This window comes from Macaca fascicularis, chromosome 19 (genome assembly GCF_037993035.2).
Source record: "Macaca fascicularis isolate 582-1 chromosome 19, T2T-MFA8v1.1".
In the NCBI taxonomy this organism is placed as follows: domain Eukaryota; kingdom Metazoa; phylum Chordata; class Mammalia; order Primates; family Cercopithecidae; genus Macaca; species Macaca fascicularis.
This window is the reverse complement of record NC_088393.1, coordinates 19,108,026-19,131,229: the sequence shown is the minus strand read 5'-3', so window position 1 is coordinate 19,131,229 and position 23,204 is coordinate 19,108,026. Positions and strand designations below refer to the sequence as shown.

Sequence of the window (23,204 nt, the reverse complement as noted above, 5' to 3'; positions counted from 1 at the left end):
GACCACTGGCGGCCTCTGGGCTGGTCCCCAAGAGTAGGGGGACCAAGGGGGGCACCACTGGCTGCAGAGTAGGGTCAATAAGGGCCCAGAGGGGGCAGGAATCCTGAGACTAGGGAGTAGGGAGGGGTGGTTACAGGAACCATCCAGGGTGAAGGATGAGGTAGGCAGCGGGTCGGGCGGCAGGAACTGCCGGGGTAGGAGTGGAGGCTGGACACAGGAAGCAGAGATCAGGCCAGGCCAGCACTCATGGTGGTCACTGCAGAGGGACGGGGAGGGTGTAGATGAAGTTCAAACCAGGATAGCACAAGGGGTGGCGAATGCCCAGCCAGTGACTCTATGGCAGGCCTGTGGGGAGTAGGGGGGCCCCAGTACACTGGGAGAAGCGCCCCTCCCGAATACACGACTCCCCGGAAGGCCCTGTGGGTGTGACCCCGACTCCACCCCAAAGTCCAGGGGCTGTACCAGGTAGCGCGTGAAGCAGGCGGGCTCAGTGTTCACTAGGCACCCCCTGACTGGGACATGCCCCAGCAGATCCAGGGGAGGCAAGAGGGACCCCGAGTGAGGAGCTGGCAATGTGCTTCGTTGGGTCCACACACGGCAAAAAGCCCTTACATTGTTTAAGGGCTGCTGAGGCCCCCGGGAGAGCCCATCCCCACCAACGCCACCAGCAGGACCAGCTGGAGATGCAGGCCACCTTCCCAGAGTGAGCCAGCAAAGGCCGTGGCCAGCCCCGGACAGGATATAGGCACAGGATGGAGCACCGTCCCACCTCAATCTGTGTGGGGAGCTGCATGGTTAAGCACACTTGCTGCTGGGCAGTGGCCCCTGGGCGGAGTGTGGCAGACCCTGGCACCCAGTACGTGACCCCATCATAATCACTGAGGGCCAGGTAGGAGTCACAGCACCTGGTTTCACCTGCAGCCACAGGAATCTGCCACAGGCTCCAGCGGGGCCAAGCAGAAGGATAAGGAGTGTGGATACCACCTCTGGGGAAGGCCACAGGGCTGCAGGGCTGGGAACTGAAGAGGCTTCCAAGCAAATGAAACAGAACCAGCATATTCTTCTTCTTATTATTATTCTTTTAAAGATGGGGTCTTGCTCTGTCACCCAGGCTGGAGTGCAGTGGTGCAATCATGGCTCACTGCAGCCTCAACCTTCCAGGCTCAAGCAATCTTCCCACCTCAACCTCCCCAGTAGCTGGGACTACAGCTGCAGGCCAACACGCTTAGCTAGTTTATTTTTAGTAGAGATGTGGTCTCCTCAGGCTGGTCTCAAACTCCTGAGCTCCAACAATCCTCCTGCCTCGGCCTCCCACAGTGCTAGGATTACAGGTGTGAGCTACCACACCCAGCCTGAACCAACTTCTAAAGAAAATAGGCCGGGCGCGGTGGCTCAAGCCTGTAATCCCAGCACTTTGGGAGGCCGAGACGGGCGGATCACGAGGCCAGGAGATCGAGACCATCCTGGCTAACGCGGTGAAACCCCGTCTCTACTAAAAAAATACAAAAAACTAGCCGGGCGAGGTGGCGGGCGCCTGTAGTCCCAGCTACTCGGGAGGCTGAGGCAGGAGAATGGCGTGAACCCGGGAGGCGGAGCTTGCAGTGAGCTGAGATCCAGCCACTGTACTCCAGCCCGGGCGACAGAGTGAGACTCTGTCTCAAAAAAAAAAAAAAAAAGAAAGAAAATAAGGCAGGCAGGTGCGGTGGCTCACGCCTATAATCCCAGCACTTTGGGAGGCCAAGGGAGGTGGATCATCTGACGTCAGGAGTTCGAGACCAGCTGGCCAACATGGTGGAACCCCATCTCTACTAAAAATACAAAAATTAGCCAGACATGATGGCAGGCACCTGTAATGCAGGTACTTGGGAGGCTGAGGCAGGAGAATTGCTTGAACTCAGGAGGCGGAGGTTGCAGTAAGCTGAGATCGTGCTACTGCACTCCAGCCTGGGTGACAGAGCAAGACTCTGTCTCAAAAAAAAAAAAAAAAAAGGCCAGGCGAGGTGGCTCACACCTGTAATCCCAGAACTTTGGGAGGTCTTTGGGAGGTCAAGGTGGGCAGATCACTTGAGGTCAGGAGTTTGAGACCAGCCTGGCCAACATAGTGAAACTCCATCTCCACTAAAAATACAAAATTAGTCAGGTGTGGTGGCACATGCCTGTAATCCCAGCTACTCAGGAGGCGGAAGTGGGAGAATCACTTGAAACCAGGAGGCGGAGGTTGCAGTGAGCCAAGATCGCACTATTGCACTCCAGCCTGGGCCACAAGAGAGAAACTCCGTCTCGGAAAAAAAAAAAAAAAAGGAAGAAGAAGATAAGGCACGGAGAAGTTCCCCGGAGCTGCTCTGTGATGTTACGACTGCTTTTTCAAGTGACTTGGTGTCAGGAATGAATGAAATCGGGATCTCTGATACTTTTAAGCCCAAGCCCATTGTCCTGGTTTTGCTTACCCGCAATGCATCCCGGGCAGCGATTGAAGCCGAAGAGGCCTGGGAATAAAGTTTCAAATGAGGCTAACGTACAGTTCTTCACCTAGTAACAAAGGGGGGTGGAGAGGCAGAGATGGGCCAGGATGGGACACTCCCCCAACCTCTGGGCAACCTCACGGGGAGGGCCAGGACACCAGGGGAGGGGGCACTTGTCCTGACCCCAGAGTTCCCCTTGGTCCATCCCCAACTCTTGGGCATGATCGTCTCCTGGGGCTGCAGTAAGAAATGAGCACAAACCAAGTGGCTGACACAACAGAGACGTGTCCCCACACAGCTCTGCAGGATCTCAAAGTAAGGTGGAGGCCAGGCACGGTGGCTCATGCCTGTAATCCCAACACTTTGGAAGGCTGAGGTGGGTGGATCACCTGAAGTCATGAGTTTGAGTTCAGCCTCGCCAACATGGTGAAACCCCATCTCTACTAAAATTACAAAAGAAAATTATCCAGGCATGGTGACAGGCGCCTGTAATCCCAGCTACTTGGGAGGCTGAGACAGGAGAATTGCTTGAATCCAGGAGGCAGCGGTTGCAGCGAGCCGAGATCGCGCCACTGCACTTCACCTGGGCAACAGAGTGAGACTCTATCTCAAAAAAAATAAAATAAAATAAAAGCAAGGTGGCCTCTCTCCCAGCTGTGGTGGCTGCTGGCTGTCCTCAGCGCTTCTTGGCTTGTAGATGGATCGCCTCACTCTTTGCTTCTTCCTGCTTGTGTCCTTTCCCTGTCTTCTTTTTTAGGCTGGAGTGCAGTTGCATGATCTCAGCTCACTGCAACCTCTGCCTCCAGGTTCAAGCGATTCTCCTGCCTCAGCCTCCCACATAGCTGGGACTACGGATGCGTGCCACCACACTCGACTAAGTTTTTTTATTTTTAGTACAGACAGAGTTTCACCGTGTTAGCCAGGATGGTCTCGATATCCTGACCTCATGACCCGCCTGCCTCAGCCTACCAGAGTGCTGGGGATTACAGGCGTGAGCCACTGCGCCTGGCCTTGTCCTTTTCCCTTTCTGTCCCTGTGCCTCTGTTTTGCCTTGTTTGTTTGTTTGAGACAGGGTCCCAATCTGTCACCCAGACCGGAGTGCAGTGGCAGAATCATAGCTCAGAATCATAGCTCATAGCCTCGAACTCCTGGGCTCAAGCGATTCTCTTGCCTCAGCCTCCTGAGTAGTTGGGACTACAGGCGCACGCCACCATGCCTGGCCAATTATTTTTTAATTTTTTGCAGAGATGGGGTCTGGCTATGTTGTCCAGGCTACACCTGGACTCCTCCCACCTTGGCCTCCTAAAGTGCTGGGATTACAGGCCTCAGCCACTGTGCCTGGCCTGTTTTGCCTTCTTTTCTCTTTTTCCTTTTTTTTTTTTTTTTTTTTTTTTTTTGAGACGGAGTCTCGCTCTGTCGCCCAGCCTGGAGTGCAGTGGCCGGATCTCGGCTCACTGCAAGCTCCGCCTCCCGGGTTTACGCCATTCTCCTGCCTCAGCCTCCCGAGTAGCTGGGACTACAGACGCTCGCCACCTCGCCCGGCTATTTTTTTGTATTTTTTTAGTAGAGACGGGGTTTCACCGGGTTAGCCAGGATGGTCTCGATCTCCTGACCTCGTGATCCGCCCGTCTCGGCCTCCCAAAGTGCTGGGATTACAGGCTTGAGCCACCGCGCCCGGCCTCTTTTTCCTTTTTCCAAGATGGAATCTCGCTCTGTCACCTAGGCTGGAATGCAGTGGCACAATCTCGGCTCGCTACAAACGCTGCCTCCTGGATTCAAGCAATTCTCCTGCCTTAGCCTCCCAAGAAGCTGGGATTACAGGCACCCACCACCACACCCGGTTGATTTTTGTATTTTTAGTAAAGACGGGGTTTTACCATGTTGGCCAGGCTGGTCTCAAACTCCTGACCTCAAGATCCGCCCGCCTCGATCTCCCAAAGTACAGGGATTACAGGAGTGAGACACCGCGCCCGGCCTCTGCCTTCTTTATAAGGACACCAGTCACTGGATTTAGGGCCCACCCTATTCCATAATGACCTCATCATGACTTAATTCCATCTGTAAAATCCCTATTTCCAAATGAGCTCACTCACAGGTTCTGGATGAACGTGAACTTTTGAGGGGACACTGTTCAACCCTCTACACTCACTAAACCCCATGTCACCTCCAGCCCACACTAAGAACCATCCCAGGGAAGCAGATGACATGGCTCTCACCTCATCCCTGTAGCCGGCCACCTGAGGGCTCCTCTGGGGCAGCCAGCTCCCCTCCTGGGCCTGGGCCTCCTCTGCTGTCCCCCGGGGACCGAGGGGTGAAGCGAGGCCGGCACACGTCAGCGGTGCTGGAAATGCGTGGGGCTCTGAGAGGCAGGTGGCTGGGAGTGCCGGCCGAGTCATTTGGCAGCGTCCACCAAGTGCCTGAGAAACGTTCCTGCCCTCTGACCCGGTAATCCCACTTCTGGGAAGCTCTCCTGAGGGAAATCGTCCAGAACGCAGATTTATGCGCGAAGATGTTCCTGCGTCACCAGCTGGGAGAGCAAGGAGCTGGAGCCTGTTCCAGGGCCCAGACTCAACTCCAGAGAAGATAGAGGGCGTGGTACATGAGTCGGGAGGAAGTACTTTCTAGAACATCTTTACTGCAGATCTGCACGGGCACAGGCAGACCTGGGCTGAGGCCGGGTGGCCCCCGTCCCTGGGATGTCCCCAAGGGGGTCTGGGCAGCAGGAGCGGCCAGGGTGACCAGCAGCCCTGGAAGCTCCACACACGGGGAGAGAGGAATTCTCCAGAACACGGGAGGGCAGAGGCAGATCCCGTAAGCCAGGCTGTGTTGGGGGAAGGTGGCGGAACACCTGAGCCACGTGAGAGAGAGAGAGAATTAGACCCAGGAGAGCAAGGAGAAGCCCCTGACCCAGGCCAGAGAGGTGGAAGGCTCAGGAAGAGGGAGGAGGGGCTGGTGCCAAGGATGGCCAGGCCTCCCCAGGGATGCAAGTGGCCAAGATGGGTCCAGCCGGCAGCCCGGTGCCCCTGTGAGCACGCATAGCCACAGGTCTGGCACTGATGTCTTCTCCAACGCTGACCCAGGGGCCCGTGTGTGCGGACGGCTGGCCAGGCTGCCCTGACCTCTGCTCCAGAAGGGTGCCCGAGGCCTCCTAGGCTCTGGGTGGGGACTAAAGACTCCCGCTCCTCCTCTCCAGGATAGAGACAGGCAGGAACCCAGAAACCCAGCAGTGACAGAGAGCAAGGATTCTGGGAGCTGGACGGGGGCCCCCTGGAGGCCACAGGGAGGGTCAACCAAGATGGATCAAGCCGCCTAAGCCTCAGGCCCGAGCTGGGGGAGAGAAGCGGCGAGAGGTGCAGAGGCCTGCAGAGGTCAGAGGTCACAGGAGGCCTCCCCCTCAGCATTGCCACGAGGGGACAGGCGGGGGCACTAGGTAGCAAGGGGGGTCTCACACAGGGACAATGGCCTAGAGCACTAGGAAGAAAAGACACTGAGCTCCCCAGGGTGAAGCATACAGGGTTCTCCTGGGCGTACTCAGGACAAAGGGGACACTCCCCAGCTCCAGGCGGGTCCAAAGGACGGACCAGCAGGAGTGCTCCCAGGTGGGGCCAGTGTGCTGAGGGAAGGTGGGAAGGGGGTGACAGGGTCAGAGGCCTTAGGGAACCGCCAAGGCAAGCAAGAGCGTGAGAGACAGATCCCAAGCGCTTGATGCGGGTCAGTTCAGGTACTGGGGAGTGAGTTCCTGGTGTCCCCAAAAGGTCATATCCACCTCCTCATCCCTGGAACCTGAGAGTATCACCTTATTTGAAAAAAGAGTCTTTTCAGACATAATGAAGGGAAGGATCGTGGGATGAAGAAATCATCCTGGATTAGCCGGGATGACCCTACATCGGGTGGCTGCTCTGTCCTTTTAAGAGACAAAAGATGAGACACAGATGCAGAGCGGGACAGCCGGGATTGGGGCGATGCGGCCACAAGCCAAGGAACGGCTGGAGCCACTGAAAGCTGGAAGAGGCAGGAAAGATTCCTCCCCAGAGTCTCCAGAGGAAGCTCAGCCCTGCCGACACCTGGATTTTAGACTTCCGGGCTCTAGAACCACAAGAGAAGACATTCTTGTTCTAAGCAGCCCAGGTGTAGTACTTTAATATGTTACAGCAGCCACCAGAAACACACATGGCCCCCCAGTCCCAATAGGTGCTGCTGTCTCCCCTTCTAGGGCAGGGCTGAGAACCCGAAAACCCCAGGTCCCTCGATCCTAGAGCCGGCTCATCACGGAATCCCCCCACGCACAGCAACAACCCGTTACCTCTCTTTCTTTTAAAATGAAAATGAAATTGACTCCTAGTGAGTGCAGAGAACAACACCCCACGCACCCACACATCCCACCCCACAGACTGATCAGCTGTCACTGCTCCCTCCTGGGACCTCGCCATCTACAGAGGGGACGAGGGAGCCGTGTCGATGCTGCCAAGGAGCCCATCTGCCCCACCGGTTCCCACCTGGAGCCCAGGGGATGCCCTCGGGACACGGTGTCGCTCTCTCGACTCCCATGACCACATACGTGGGATGCTCTGTTCTGTGCGGGGAGGTTTCACACGTCTCATAAGTGCAGCACACGGTGTCTGCTTCTGCCTGGGGTGATGGTGGAATGCCATCACCATTAACACACCAACATGCATCCTCCCTCCTGGGGGCTCCTGGAGCACGGGGACAACTGAGAGGACGGTGATGTGTGCAATGTGCCCTACACTGATGAGGCTGCTATGGGCCTGGCACGGGCAAGGTGGGTCGATGCAGGAGCTGTCTCACTCCATCTAGGACCAGTATCCCTGCAGGGCCACTGCCCTGTTGTCCACAGGCCATGTGACCACATCGAAACACACAGCTAAGGCTCCCTCTCCAGCCCCCAAACAAATGGCAACTAGGCAGAAATACCAACCAGATGCCCTCTCACCCTCCAGAGTTCTCTCTGAGGTCCTTTATCTAATGTGATGCAAGCCCACCATGAGGAAACCCGTCATGGACCTGGGGTCCCCCGTGAACCAGCCTTGGCCACAAACTTCCAATGCTTTAAGCCACAGCATGGAGATGCCACGTGGCTCCGCACCTCTGGGCCGTGGCGACACAGACACCCACCCTTCATCCCTTCCTCACGCCCTGCTACTTCCTGAGAGCTGTCTTCAGAAGCAAGGATGCTAAGGCAGACGGGAAGACAGGTCTCTGTCTCTCCCCATGGGGAGATTGGAGATGAGATGTCAACAGACTTACACACTGCAGGTAGACGGTTAACAACACCCAAAAGACAAAACCCACCAAATAAATGGATAAACAAAATGTGGCCCATCCATACAACAAAATATGAGTGTAGGCCGGGTAATTACAGTGGCTCAGGCCTGTCATCCCAGCACTTTGGGAGGCTGTGGCAGGTGGATCACCTGAGGTCAGGAGTTCGAGACCAGCCTGGCCAACATGGTGAAACCCCATCTCTACCAAAAATACAAAAATTAGCCAGGAGTGGTACCCCATGCCTGTAATCCCAGCTACTTGGGAGGTTGAGGCAGGAGAATCGCTTGAACCCGGGAGGCAGAGGATGCAGTGAGCTGAGATCGTGCCTCTGCATTCCAGCCTGGGCAACAGAGCAAACCCTGTCTCAAAAAAAAAAAAAAAAAAAAAGATTGTAGTATTGATTCATCCTACAGCGTGGACAAACCTCGAAGACATGATGCTGAGTGACAGAGGCCAGACACAAAAGTCCACATAGTGTGAGATTTCCATTGATACGAAATGTCGAGAACAGGCAGTCACAGAGACAGATTAGTGGTTGCCAGGGGCTGGGGGTGGAAATGGGGAGTGACTGCCTGCAGGGCGATGGAAATGTTCTGGGCGCAGACAGAAGTGAAAGCTGCACAGCACTGGGACTGTGCTACATGCCACCACAGCATACTCTAAAATGATTAATTTTATGTTACGTGAACGTCACGTCCATTCAAACACTGGTGGCTGTCCTTGGCCTCCTTGGCTTGTGGCTGCATCACTCTGGCCTCTGCCTCCTTCATTACGTGGCCTTCTGGCTGTATGCCTGTGTCTTCTTCTCTTTAAATAAGGACACCGGTCATGGGATTCGGGGCCGATCCTAAATCCAAGATGATCTCATCTCAAGGTCTTTCACTTCATCACACCCCCAAAGATATTTTTTCCACAGAAGGCCACAGTCACAAGTTCCAGGACTTAGGACATGGGCGCGTATGTCTGGGGGACACTCTCCAATCCACTCCACCAGCATCTCTGAAGCTGGCTGGGAGGCACCTGGCATGCCTATGGCCTGTGTCCACACCCCAGGTGTCCTCTCCCCGGCCAAGGGGCCCCGGACACCTTGGTAACTGCTTGGCGCGTTTTCTCGTCTCACACTCAGGGTTGCAAGCTCTCCCTGGTAGGATGGCAGCAGGGCTGGGATGAATCTCGTCTGGGACTTAGTCAGCGGATGCATAGGTGTGGGGATCTCCGGTGCATGTCCCCAAAACCCACAGCCCCTGACGAATCACGGCAGACTCTGGCCACTGCTGAGACCCCGGCTGCACGGTGACCCGGGTACTCCCATGTGCTGGATCATGGGGTGGAGTACGTCACGGCACCTCCTGGGCAGACCAGAAGAGGCTGGGGGACCTCAGTAAGGGCCAGTGACTATGGACATGGCAGAATGTCTGCTGTGGTTGCTGGGTACCCTGGAAACACATAGCCATGTCCTAACCCCCCGATCTGTGAATATGACCATATTTGGAGAGAGGGTCTTTGCAGATGTCATCAGTTAAGATGAGGTCGAGGCCAGGTGCAGTGGCTCACACCTGTAATCCCAGCACTTTGGGAGTCCAAGGCAGGTGGACTGCAGGAGGCAGAGGTTGCAATGAGCTGATTGTGCCACTGCACTCCAGCCTGGGCAACAGAGTGAGACCTTGTCTTAAAAAGAAAAAAAAAAGGCCGGGTGCAGTGGCTCACACCTGTAATCCCAGCACTTTGGGAGGCCAAGGTGGGCAGATCACAAGGTCAGGAGATCGAGACCATCCTGGCTAACACAGTGAAACCCCATCTCTACTAAAAGCACAAAAAATTAGCCGGGCATGGTGGCGGGTACCTGTAGTCCCAGCTACTCAGGAGGTTGAGGCAGGAGAATGGCGTGAACCCAGGAGGCAGAGCTTGCAGTGAGTCGAGATCACGCCACTGCACTCCAGCCTGGGCAACAGTGCAAGACTCCATCTCAAGAAAAAAAAAAAAAAAATGAGGTTGAACTGAAGTAGGATACGCCCTAAATCCAACGACTAGTATCCTCAGAAAAGCCACAAAGACAGGCACAGGGAGAGGAAGGAGGTGTCCACACGACAATGAAGGCAGAGACTGGAGTGATGTAAAGAGGGCCTGGAGCCACTGAAGCTGGAGGAGGCAGGAAGGATCCTCCTCTAGAGCCTCCTGCAGGCACCAACCCTGCTGACACCTGCACTGAATACATTTCTATTGTTTTAAGACACCCAGTTTGTGGTCATTTGTCACAGCAGCCAACAAGAAAGGAAGGACTGAGGCCCCATGCATGTGTCTACGCAGTGTACATGGGCAGAGAGAAAGGGCCCCATGCATGCGTGCATGTAGCATATATAATTAGAGAGAGACCGCCCCATGCATGCGTGCACATAGTGTACATGAGCAGAGAGAGAAATGGAATTCCAAAACTTGGCCGGGCGCGGTGGCTCACACCTGCAATCCCAGCACTTTGGGAGGCCAAGGTAGGTGGATGTCTTGAGGTCAGGAGTTCGAGACCAGCCTGGCCAACATGGTGAAACCCTGTCTCTACTGAAAATACAAAAGTTAGCCGGGGGTGGTGGCACACATCTGTAATCCCAGCTACTCGGGAGGCTGAGGCAGGATAACTGCTTGAACCCGGGAGGCAGAGGCTGCAGTGAGCCGAGATCGCGGCACTACACATTAGCCTGGGAGACAGAATGAGACTCCATCTCAAAAACAAAACAAAACCAAAAAAAAACCAACTCACTTTTTCTCCACCTTGACTCAAAACACACGTCTCGGTGCACACTTGGCTTCTGGAATGTGCGAGCACACATCTCTATTTGTAGCTGGGGGAACAGATCCTTTGCAGTTTAATTTAAAACCTTATCACCAACTGAATAACACAAACCACTGGCGGGGGATTCTGGCCGCTTGAAACAGGGTCTCCCTCCCTGGGAGCGGCCCCTCAGTCCCGGGCAAGAAGCCCGACGCCGACGCCGCCCACATGGACGTGCCTAGGGCCTCCCCGGAGCCGGCCTGTGCCCGTCTTGAAAATGTCAGGCCTGGTTTCTGACAGGTGCCGGACCTAACCTCAGGGAAGTCAGATCCCAGATGCGGCGGAGGAGGCCCGGCCCTGCTCGCCCAGGGTCAGCCGCCCGCAGGCCTCTGGGATTCTGAGCACTGCAGGGCGATCTGCCAGGAGCCACCTCCGGTCGAGGCGGAACAAATGATTTTTGAAAACGGCGTCTGCCTGCTGACACAGGGCTTGCTTGGGGTCTGGGCTGAACCCGCCTCTCTGAGCAGCTCTTTCGACGCTGCCTCCCCCCAGGACGGCTAAGACAAAGGCGACATGCCCTCATTACCATGGGCCCAAAATAGTTTTTATGCTCCATTTTTTAGACATAGCTTGACTATGGAGTTACATAACACCAAAAGTCATTTTGTGATTTGGGAGGCCAGATCCTGGGCCTGCCAGCGCCCACCTGGTACCCCTCGAGTGCCCTCACGGCCCTGTCCCAAAGGCTTCACCCAGGCCCCCGAACTCCTAGTCGGGTCCCAAGTGGCACCTGCTGTAGGCCCTAGGGACCCGGTGGGGTCGGCCCTTGCCTGTCTCACCATCTTCAGGCCACATTCTGGGCCAGCGGGGCCAGGTACCAACTCGGACTGCCCCGAGGGTGCAATGATGCAGGGAAGGACCAGGCCCAGAGGAGGGGTTACTAGTTGGGGGCTGCACCCACCAGGGTAGAGGAAGCAGGGACAGACGATGGAGGTGTCCCTTTCCTCTGCCTGCCTCGTCACTCCCACGATCACTTCCCAGCAGCTAGACCTCCAGGGCCTGTCGTCAGTCCCCTCCCTAGAAATAGCCCGTGTCATCTCGCACCCAGACACCTGTGTGACTTCCTCCCCGGCCTCCCTGCTCCCTCTGCAAGTGGCCGCCGAGACTCCTTCATTTTCTTCTCTTTATTAATTCAGTTCAAATCGTGTCATGCTCCTGTTTTAAATACACCAGTAGGCTTTCATCCTATTTAAAATAAACCCCCAATCCGTGTAGCGGTTCCTCAACAAGTGACATGCTGAGCTGCTGTCTGACCAAGCAATCCCGCTCCTGGGCAGACGCCCCCATGAAATGAAGACAATCATATGTGAGTGTGTGTACCAGCACAATGGACAATAGCCAAAAGGTGGGAAAATCCAAGTGTGTGCCAAGGGATGAATGAATAAGACTGTGGTCTGTCCATACAATGCAATAGGATTCAGCCATGAAAAGGAATGAAGGCTGGGCACAGTGGCTCATGCTTGTAATCCCAGCGCTTTGGGAGGTGGAGGCGGGAAGATCACTTGAGGCCAGGAGTTTGAGAGCGGCCTGGCCAACATGGCAAAACCCCATTTCTAAAAAAAAAAAAGAAAAAAAATTAGCCAGGCATACATGGTGGTGCACACCTATAATCTCAGCTATTCGGGAGGCTGAGGTGTGAGGTTGGATAGAGCCCAGGAGGTGGAGGCTGCAATGAGCTGTGATCGCACCACTGCACTCCAGCCTGGGTAACAGAGTGAGACCCTGTCTCAAGAGGAACAACAAAAAAGGAAAGAAGCACTGACCCATGCTACAACGTGGATAAACCTGAACACGCAACGCTGAGTGAGAGAAGCCAAGTACAGACGGCCACAGAGTATGAGATTCCATTGATCTGAAATGCTCAGAACAGGCAAATCCACAGAGACAGGAAGCAGATTAGTAACTGCCAGGGACTGGGGAGGAGAGGAGGGGAGGGACTGCTAATGGGGACAAGGTCTCCTTTTGATGGTGAGAATGTTCTGGAACTAGATAGCTGTGATGCCTGCACAATACTGTGAATGCGCTGAACGCCACGGAACTGTTCACTTTCAGATGGTGGATCTTACGTGGCGTTCACCTCAACAATAGATAAGTAAGATTCAAAGCCGGCCCCATGACAGGGCTGCCCAGGCCCTGCTGTCTTTTTCTTCTCCCTCACTCCTGTCCCCACTGCCAGGTCTTCTTCCTGCTGTCCAAGGCCCTCTCCCCAGGGGGCCCCTGCCTATGCTGTTCCTGCCTCACACACACAGCCCCGTGTCTGGAAACCACTGCTGCCTTGACCAGGGCTGGCAAGAGAAACCGTCCTGCGAGAGGCCCTGCTCTGCTCCCGCCTGGCATTCAGCCCACCCCGGAACCCTGCACCCTCCTCTCTGAGCTGCATCCTCCAGTCCTGCCCCCACTTACTGTAGGCTGAGGCTGGAGGGCAGTGTTTGAGCCCAGGGGTCCTGCATCCAAGCTGGTGGCCACCTCTCTGGGCCTCAGTGCCCCACACACAGGCAGAAACACAGGCTCCTGTGAGCACTACGACCCTTCTGTGGGCACAGTGTTTGAGGCAATTGGCTCCGGAGGGGAGGGACTGGCCCCTGAACAGTATGACGTGGCAGCCCCGCTCCAGCTCAGCATCTATGGCAAGGGCTCCAGGGCTGCCCTGGACCCCAAGGGCCATCACCCAGTGGTCATTACTGCACCAGGGACAGAGGCCACAAGGAGACAGACCCAGTCCTGGCTCTCACACAGCCTGAAGACCCTGGGAGAGGGGGCTGGGGGAAAGCCTTCTCCTGGGCCCTCCACTCCCAAGCCCAGCAACCCCCTCTCAGCCCCACCCTGGGAGTGCCACCATCACCCCTCAATCAAGGCTCCCCGAACTCATGTCTCCAGCCCAGCGCCAGTCACCCTCCGAGGGAGGCTATACAGACATCACAGGTGTTCACACACATGCACCCAGTCACATGTGTGCACATTCACAGCCATACACGTAGTCACATTGTATCTATCAACACATTCATGCATGTGCATGCACACATGCTCACATGCACACACACAGGCTCACGATCCTGTCCCGCCTGCATGCCTGTTTATATGTGTGCATGCACACCACACCATACACACGTCCATGCACGCTCACACATAATGTGTGTGCCACCTCCCACTCACTTGCGTGCACACGAGCACATTCACACCTGCCCAAACCTGGCCCTTTCTTAGGAACCCCCCATGCCCCACCTGGCTCCCCCGTGCCCCAGCGCCTCTTCTGCCCTCTCACCTCTTCTGTCCTCACTCTGGCCCAAGCCACATCGTCTCTTGCCTGGACAAATACAGAAGCCTCCTACTGGGGTCTCAAATTAACCCTGTGGCCCCCAAACCACTCAGCTGGAGTCTCTCCAAACTTCCCACCTGAGCAGGTCACTCCAGCTCTAAAGGAAAGACCCCACAGCACACTCTACTCGCCGGCCCCTATCCTGGCCGCGCCCTCTCCACACACTAATGCCTGCTGGGCTACGCCTGGGCTAAGAGTCATGTGGGAGCCGGCCAGGCGCAGTTGCTCACACCTGTAATCCCAGCACTTTGGGAGGCCAAGGTGGGTGGATCATGAGGTCAGGAGTTTGAGACCAGCCTGGCCAACATGGTGAAACCCCGTATCTACTAAAATTCCAAAAATTAGCCAGGCGTGGTGGCAGACGCCTGTAATCCCAGCTACTCGGGAGGCTGAGGCAGAGAACTGCTTGAACCTGGGAGGCAGAGATTGCAGTGAGCTGAGATCGTGCCACTGCACTCCAGCCTGGGCGACAGAGCAAGACTCCATCTCAAAAAAAAGAAGTCATGCGGGAGCCACATTCTTGCCCCACCTCCAACAGTGAACCTCAGGCTCATGTCCCCATCCTAAGACCACACCCCCCACCACGGATGGGCTGTGGCTGCTGCACTCACTACGGGGTCCCCACAGCGGGGCACTGGGCAGCAGGGAGTACATGCCACCAGTGACTCTGGGAGTCCTGGAGGCATCCCTCCCCACCTGCAGCCCAGCATGGGGCCCATTCTCAGCACCCCCGTTCTTTGGCGACACCCTCCACCCCCCAGTTGCCAGCACATAAACGTACACCTGTCCCAGGCTTTGGGTGCAGGAATGCTGGAGGCAGCTCCAAACAGCAGCCAACCGCAAGCAGCGGCAGGAAGGAGCATGGACTGCAGCAAAGTCAACAGGGAAATGGGATGCGGCCCTGAGAAGGGTAGGTTCAGCCAGACGGGCCCCTTGGCTGGGACAAACCTCCAAACAGGCCAACTCAGAGAGACCCCGGGCCTGGGAGCCCACCTGCACATGCAAATAGCACTTGGTTCCAAGACGTGATCACACAAATGATGAAAGCAAAAGCATCATGATGTCCACACACTGAGAAGCAGAGGAAGAGGGGAGGACAGGCCGGTCCCTGGGGCCACAGGCGGCTGAAGGGAGGCTGCAGCTCCCTGCTGGGCATGGGGCCTGCACCACAGTACTTACTTTCTGTTGTGGGACGTACTCCTAGAAAGGTATGTCCAAGTCCTGACTCCCGGCACCTGGAATGGGAACTTACTTGGAAATAAGGTGTTCGCAGCTATACTTGAGTTAAGGTCATGTTGGAGTAGGGTGGGCCCTAATCCAATGGCAAGGGTCTTTACAAGAAAGGAGAAGGGGCCGGGCGCGGTGGCTCAAGCCTGTAATCCCAGCACTTTGGGAGGCCGAGGCGGGCGGATCACAAGTTCAGGAGATCGAGACCACAGTGAAACCCCGTCTCTACTAAAAATACAAAAAATTAGCCGGGCGCGGTGGCGGGCGCCTGTAGTCCCAGCTACTCAGGAGGCTGAGGCAGGAGAATGGCGGGAACCCGGGAGGCGGAGCTTGCAGTGAGCCGAGATCGCGCCACTGCACTCCAGCCTGGGCGACAGCGTGAGACTCCGTCTCAAAAAAAAAAAAAAAAAAAAAGAAAGGAGAAGGGGTATTAGCCGGGCGTGGTGGCGTGCACCTGTAATCCCAGCTACTCGGGAGACTAAGGCAGCAGAACTGCCTGAACCCGGAAGTTGGAGGTTGCAGTCAGACAAGATCGCACCATTGCACCCCAGCCTGGGTGGCAGAGCGAGTCTCTGCCTCAAAAAAAGAAAAAAAAAAAAAAGAGAGAGAGAGAGGAGAAGGGGAAAGAGACATAGACACACAGGCCAAGTGAAGACAGAGTCAGAGACTGGAGTGATGCGGCCACAAGCCAAGGAGCGCCTGGAGCCCCCAGAGGCAGGAGGGATCCGCCCCTAGAGCCTTCTACAGATAGAGTCAACCTTGCCCACACCTTGATCTTGGACTTCTGGCCTCCAGAACTAGGGGAGTGTACATTTCTGTTTCTTAAGCCACCAGATTTTGTGGTCATTTGTAGCGGCAGCCCCAGGACACCAACAAAAACTGTGCTTGAAAGGCCCCTGAACAGGCACACAAACCCTTCCCGAAGCCCAGGCTGGGAGCTGCAGGCCCCAGAGCCCAGTGCGGGCAGGAGAGGCCCCTCAAAGGGCTGAGGGAGGGCAAGGGAGTATACAGGCCCCAATACTCAGGGTGCAGACAACAGGATGTGGCCAGGAGGTTGGAGGTTCCCTGGGGGTCATCAACATTTGGGGGTGAGAATGACACCTCAATCCTGAATGCTGCCATGCTGAAATGAGAACGTTCTGGAGAGAGCGTTCTGGCAATCAGAGCACAAGCTGGCCAGTAGCCACATCTGACCGGTGGACGGGAAGCTGCTCTTGTCTGTTTAATGAGCATTAGTTTTAGGCCGAGTGCGGTGGCTCACACCTGTAATCCCAGCACTTTGGGAGGCCAAGGCGGGCGGATCACGAGGTCAGGAGTTGGAGACCAGTCTGGCCAACATGGTGAAACCCCCTCTCTACTAAAAATACAAAAATTAGCTGGGCGTTGTGGCACATGCCTATAATCCCAGCTACTCAGGAGGCTGAGGCAGGAGAATTGCTTGAACCCAGAAGGCAGAGGTTGCAGTGAGCGAAGATCATGCCACTGTACTTCAGCCTAGGTGACAGAGCAGGACTCCGTCTTTTAAAAAAAAAAAAAAGAGTGTTAGTTTTGTTGCAAAGCGAATAGCAGGAGGATGGAGTGCACCTCCCAGGACCCACTGGGGATACCGTGTCACGGCTGCAATGTGCACTATCATGTCTTCCTGCAAACGGAGCTATTCTGATTCCTGCTGATTTCTGGGGCACCCCAAACCCTAGCTTGGGATACAGTGCTGTGGAGGGTGGCCTTGGGTGTGCGTGGCTCACCCAGCCTCATGCATACGTGAAAGGACAGTATGGGCTTGCGTGGGGCCCAGCGTGCCCTCCCACCCTGCTGCTTCCGGGCAAACTAGGGTGCCAGGAGAGGTGAGCGTGGGCCGCCCACAGGAGGCATGTGGCTGCTATTTTTAGCGTAGGTTTCCACACTTGCAGGCCCTCCCAACACAGCTCTACCCACCAGGCTGGGGAGAGGGCTGCCAGTGGTGCAGGGCTCACCCCAGCAGACACTGCAGGGCTGTGTCCTCAAGCTCCCACCTCTGCGCGGCCTTTCGGGATGTCAGCTCCTCCCCTCATGTGCAGCTGGGTGTGCAGAAAGGGGCTCTGTGCCTGGACACGCCACTTAATATCCTTGGGCCTTTGCTTCACGCACAAGTGGAATATTCCAAATGGACCTGGGCAGGAATCCCAGCCAACACGAACCCGTATCCTGAGCTAAGGCCAACCGGCGGTGAGCCTGGCCTCTGCAGATCTGTACAGAAACACCACAAACCCCAACAACAGGCCCAGTAACATTGGAGGGAGGAGGGGCATGAGGAGGATGCCTAAGAGTGCAGGGCCTCAGCTCCCACAGAAGGGTCACAGCAGAGAACATGGAAGACGAGCCTACAAAACCGGTCTACTCCGGGAAGACAGCCCGGCCACTACTCAAACAGTTAAACCCAGAGTCTCTGCATGATCCCGCAATTCCAGTCCTCAGTATAGACCCAAGAGAACTGAAGATAGCGTCCACACAAACCCTGCAACACACATGTCCACGCAGCTCTGTTCGTAACAGCCAAAATGTGGAAACAGGCCAAATGCCCATCAACAGACAAGTGGATGAACAGAACGCGTTCCATCCATACAGCAGAATGCGCTTCAGCCAGATGTGCTCCATCCATACAGCAGAATGCTATTCCGCCATGGAGAGGAATGAAGCACTCATCTCATGCACGCTACGACGTGGAAGAAGCCTGAAGATACGATGCTGACTGAGAGAGGCCAGACACAAAACTCCACACAGTGTCAGAGTCCATTGATCTGAAATGTCCAGAACAGGCAAATCCATAGAGACAGGAAGCAGACTGCTGGCTGCCGGGGCGGGGGAGGGGAACGGGGAGTAACTGCTGATAGATAGTGGTTTTTTTTTTTGTCTTTTTTTTTTTTTTTTTGAGACAGAGTCTTGCTCCATCACGCAGCCTGGAATGCAGTGGCACGATCTCGGCTCACTGCAGCCTCCACCTCCCAGGTACAAGCCATTCTCCTGCCTCAGCCTCCCAGGTAGCTGGGATTACAGGCATATGCCACCACGCCAGGCTAATTTTTGTATTTTTAGTAGAGACAGAGTTTTGCCATGTTGGCCAGGCTGGTCTCAAACTCCTGACCTCAAGCGATCTGCTCGCCTTGGCCTCCCAAAGTGCTGGGATTACAGGAATGAGCAACTGCGTCCAGCTAAGACGGGTCTCTTTTTGGGGGGATGAAATGTTCTGGAGCTGGGTAGAGGTGATCACTGCACAATATTGAGAAGGTACTAAATGCCACTAAATTGCATACTTTAACATGGCTAATCAGGGCTGGGCATGGTGGCTTATGCCTACAATCCCAGCACTTTGGGAGGCCAAGGCAGGCAGATCACCTGAGGTCAGGAGTTCTAGATCAGCCTGCCCAACATGGTGAAACCCTATCTCTATTAAAAATACAAAAAAAATTAGCTGGGTGTGGTGGTGGGTGCCTGTAATCTCCCTACCAGGAAGGCTGAGGTGGGAGAATCACTTAAACCTGGGAGGCAAAGGCTGCAGTGAACCAATATCACGCCACTGAACTCCAGCCTGGGCGACAGAGTGAGCTCCTGTCTCAAAAACAAACAACCAAACAGACGTCTAACGGGGCCAGGCACAGTGGCTCATGCTTGTAATTCCAGCACTTTGGGAGGCTGAGGCAGGAGGATGGCTTGAGCCCAGGAAGGAGTTTCAGACCAGCCTGGGCAATATAGTGAGACCCATCTCCACAAAAACTTTTAAAAATTAGCTGGCCATGGTGGTACACTCCTGTAATCCCAGCTACTTGGGAGGCTGAGGTGACAGGATCACTTCAGTCTGGATATCGAGGGTGCTGGGATAGAACTACTGTACTCCAGCCTGGGCAACAGAGCAAAACCCTGTCTCAAAAAATTAAATAAAGGCTAATTTTTATGTTATATGTATTTTATATCAGTGAAAAAAGTATAAAGGAGAAATAAAAAGTATACCCAAGGTTCTGGCAGTGTGGGGGTGGGTGGAGGGGCCCAAAGTAGACCACCCTAGTGCCTTCTAACCAGGAAGCCACCCCGGCCCCACATGTGTTTAAGGAAGAGGACGTCAGCTGCTGATCCAAGACCCTTGGCCATAAGCTTCTCAGCCATCATTCACCCCCTCCCAAGGCAGCCGGGAATGGGCAGAACTGCCCGGCACCCACCCCAGGACCAGCGCGGCTGCCCCACCCACTACAGCCCAGAGGCTCTTGGGCCCACGTCAGAGCCTGTAACCTGGCAGGCAGGAGCAGGAGCGTGGCCGGCCGCAGCTGTGGCCTTCCTGAGGTCTGAGAAGCATTTTTATAAAAATGCAAACTGGTGGCCAACTGTTACTTTTTTTTTTAAGTTAACTTAAACATCAGAATTGCTTGGCTTCTCCTGAAACACTGGAAGTGCCGACAACTCAGGGCCCGGATTCCTGGCAGGCGATGGATGCATCCCCAGCTCCCGCCCAGCCCAGGCATGGAGGCGCAGGATCGGTGCCCTCATGCTCCCCTCCAAGGCGGCCCTGGGGCCGCCAAGGCCAACACGTCCCACTGCCCCTCACTCGGGTCGGCAGCTGCGTGGGCTGACCCAAGGCCTGGAGGGAAGGACACCCCCACCAGCCCCCAAACAAGAAGTCCTCCCAAGCCCCTCCCTGAGAAGTGGGCCACCTGGGACGGGAAGGTTCAGCGCTAGGATGCCGCATGTGGCCAAGCAAAGCTGGGAATGCGGGTCTCACCCTGAGCCAAAACCCCAAGGAAATTCACTGCAGCTCATCCAGCAGTTAACTGTTAGCAGCCCTGGCCACAGTGGACTCCCCATCAGCTGGAGGCCTACAAAGCCCTGGGGAGGGGGCACTATGGCGTGGGACAGGGAGAAGAAAGAGGGGTGACTGGCCAAGCCTGGGCATGGGCTTTCTAAACAGTCAAGGATGAGGCCAGGTACGGTGGCTCACACCTGCAATCCCAGCACTCTGGGAGGCCAAGGCAGTGGATCGCCTGAGGTCAGGAGTTCGAGACCAGCCTGGGCAACACGGCGAAACTCAAATCCCGTCTCTAGTAAAATACAAAAATTAGCTGGGCACAGTGGTGGGTGCCTGTAATCCCAGCTACTGGGGTGGCTGAGGTAGGAGAATCACTTGAACCCTGAAGGCGGAGGTTGCAGTGAGCCAAGATCGAGCCACTACACTCCAGCTTGGGCGACAGAGTGAGACTGTCTCAAAAAAATAAAAATAAAAAATAAAAATAAATGTAAAAAATAAACAGTCCAGGGTGCTTGAGGGTGTGACCCTCTCTACCCTCTGACCCAAAGCCCCCATGGGAGCGAACAGCTAAACACGGCCAGGAGCCCAGCCAGCCGCCCACTCACACTGGCTCCTGGCTCCCACCCCCTCCAGCAGCCCCAGAAAACCCTGCAAGTCCAGCTCACCCGGAGGGATGGTCCCTTTCAAGAAGGATCTGCTGGCCAGGCAGTGCCCCCAGGCAGTAGGACGAGAGGCCAGGGAGGGATGTCGAGGCACAGGGAGTCCATAGCAGGGGAAGCCACAAGTCCTTGATGGTCCAGGACAAGCTGTGCTGGCTCAGATAGGCATGGGCCGGGCAGCTGGGTGGGTAGATGGAGGAAGGAAGTGGGGGATTTCCGAGTGAGTGGGGCTATGCAGAAAGCAAGCCGGAAATGGAGTGGCGGGAAGGTGGCCAAGGAGGTGACGCTGGACCTGGGAAGAGCACTCCAGGCAGGAGGCCCCGTGAGCACAAAGGCCCTGGTGTCACACAGTGACCATGACAGGGGCCTGCCAAGGAAGCCAGGGTGGGCAAAGAAGTTGGGGTGGGGCCTGGCGGGCTCAGAGCCTCAAGAGAGCTGAGCCTTGTGGGACCCCACCCTGGGTGGGACAAGAAGCCACCGGAAGGATTTAACCAGGAGTGACCTGAGCTGCCCTCCCTGCGGCAGAGTCACTGCTGCTGGAGGAGGCAGGACCAAGGGGCCAGGGCAGGGCAGGCAACATAGGAGCAGCAGCCCATCCATGGCGGGGGACGTCCCAGGCCTGTCCCAGGCCTGTCCCAGGCCTGTCCCAGGCCTCGGCCCTGGGAGCCCTCAGGTCCTAACTTCAGGGCTCCTGATCCTGGCTGCATTCCAGGCTGGGGGTCCCAGCATGAGGAAGCCCGCCCAGGGCAGACGGGACCCATCTCCCCCAGGTGGAGTCCTAGGTGCACTGCCAGCTTCCCAGAGGACCTCAGGAGCGGTGTCCGCAGGTGCAGAGGCTCATCCCAACTCCCACCCAAGGCCTTGCTCAGACACAGCCCCCAGCCACCCTCAGACGCCCTCTCTGCTCCCTCTCAGCCCCAGGCAGATACTGCCCTTCTTACCCTGCTGTCTCCCTCCTTTCTGTTCAGGCCCCAACTTGGGCCTGGAGGCTTCTCCCACTGAAGCTGTCCTGGCTCCTGCCACCTGGCCTGTTCCTTGCGCCAGGAGCCACACCCCACTGCTGCAGCCCTTCTCCCGCTGCCTGAGGGTTAGGTGTGGGGGCAAGGTGTGCATAAAAAGGCACATGAGGGGACATCAGGACAGAGGATGAGGGGCCAGGTGAGGGGAAAGGTGGTCCCTGTGTGAGGGAGGCTGTGAGCACCAGACTGGGAGGCCCTGTCCCCTCGGCTACCACCTCCTCATGTGCACCCTGCCAAGACCAAGCCTCTGCAGTTGCTGTGCCCACTGCCAGGTGCACCTGTGTCTCTGGGCTCCACGGGGCTCCTCCCATGCCATGCCTGGCACCTGCTGCTCCAGGAACAGCCCCGGGACCCTGCACCTCCGGGCGCCATGCGGGCTCAAAGGAGGTACTGGGCGGACATTTACCCACTGCACCCATGACGCCTTCCCCTCGGCCTTCCTCCCGGGCCTAGAGACAGCACCCCATGGAGGACAGGGCAGCAGGGATCAGAAGGGAGGAGTTGCCAGGGTGGCCACATGGCTGCCTGAACTGAGCACAGCTCTGGGCTTGCCACGGTGTGGGACGCTGGTATGAGGGCAGGGTGGCCAAGTAGGGGCGGGAAACCAGGGTTCTCCTGCTTCTGGGCACCGCTCAGCTGGGGGCAGGGCCAGCATCCATGGAAGATACCACAGGGTCCCGAACAGCGGTGGGACAGGAAGGGCCGGCGCCGCAGGAGCCCTGACTTCAGTCCCCACGCTCTGTCTGCCCCTCAAACTTGGCTCCCAGAGGATTCGGCCTCTGTGCTTCTCACGTCACTCCTTATTGTCAACTAACTCCCAAGTGCCACCCCAGCCCTGCTTCCAGAATATTCCCTGAGATGCCCCAGGAGACTCCTCCAGCCCAGCAGCCCCTTGCCAGGCTCGTCGTGGCCCCAATTCCCCCATCCCATGTGCCCAATGCACCTGGCCCTGGCAGACAGAGCTACGATCTTCCTGATGCTGATGTAGAAGCCAGAAACCCCTAATGTCCCACTACAGAGCTCTCCTCCTCCAGGCAGCCCTCTCAGCAAACATGGCTCCCTTCACGGAGCACTATCTGTGTGAGCTACAGTCCTGAGGACTGTTCATGCATTGACAGAGTTAACCCCCTTCACGGCACATCTTACAGACAGGGAAACTGAGGCATGGGCCAACTATGGGCTTGCCCGGGGTCACATCGCTGGGAGGAGGAGAGCGTGACTTCTTTTTGTTGCTGTTGTTTTAAATAGAGACAGATCTGACTACGTTGCCCGGGCTGGTCTTGAACTCCTGGGCTCAAGTGATCCTCCTGCCTTGGCCTCCCAGGAGTGGTGGGATTACAGGCATGAACCACTGCGCCTGGCCACAACTTAATATTTTAGAGGTGGTAATACTACCCAAAGCAGTCTAGATTCAATGGAATCCCTACCAAAATACCATTTTTTGAAGAAATCGAAAAAAATCCACCCTAAAATCCACATGGAATCTCAAGGAATGTGAAAAAGACAAGACAATCTTGAAAAAGAACCAAATTGGAGGACTCATACTTCATGACTTCAAAACTTAACTACAAAGCTACAGTATTCAAAACAGTGTGGTACTGACATAAAGACAGACATCAAGACCAATGGAATAGAATAGAAAG

The 23,204-nt window shown here is 55.9% G+C and overlaps 1 protein-coding gene across 21 annotated transcripts in view; it reads right to left on the bottom strand.

Moving 5' to 3' along the window:
- The window catches only part of CRTC1 (CREB regulated transcription coactivator 1), a 100,717-nt gene that overhangs the window by 52,624 nt on the left and 24,889 nt on the right, over nt 1–23,204 (bottom strand). For 7 of the 21 annotated variants that reach the window (XM_045380588.2, XM_074026424.1, XM_065535256.1 and 4 more), the window contains exon 1: nt 20,549–20,701. The exons of the other annotated variants lie outside the window; for them this stretch is intronic. The gene's annotated coding sequence lies outside the window, so the exon portion shown is untranslated. Of the gene's footprint in view, nt 1–20,548; nt 20,702–23,204 lie in introns of those variants that run through there. 21 annotated transcript variants of the gene reach the window in all.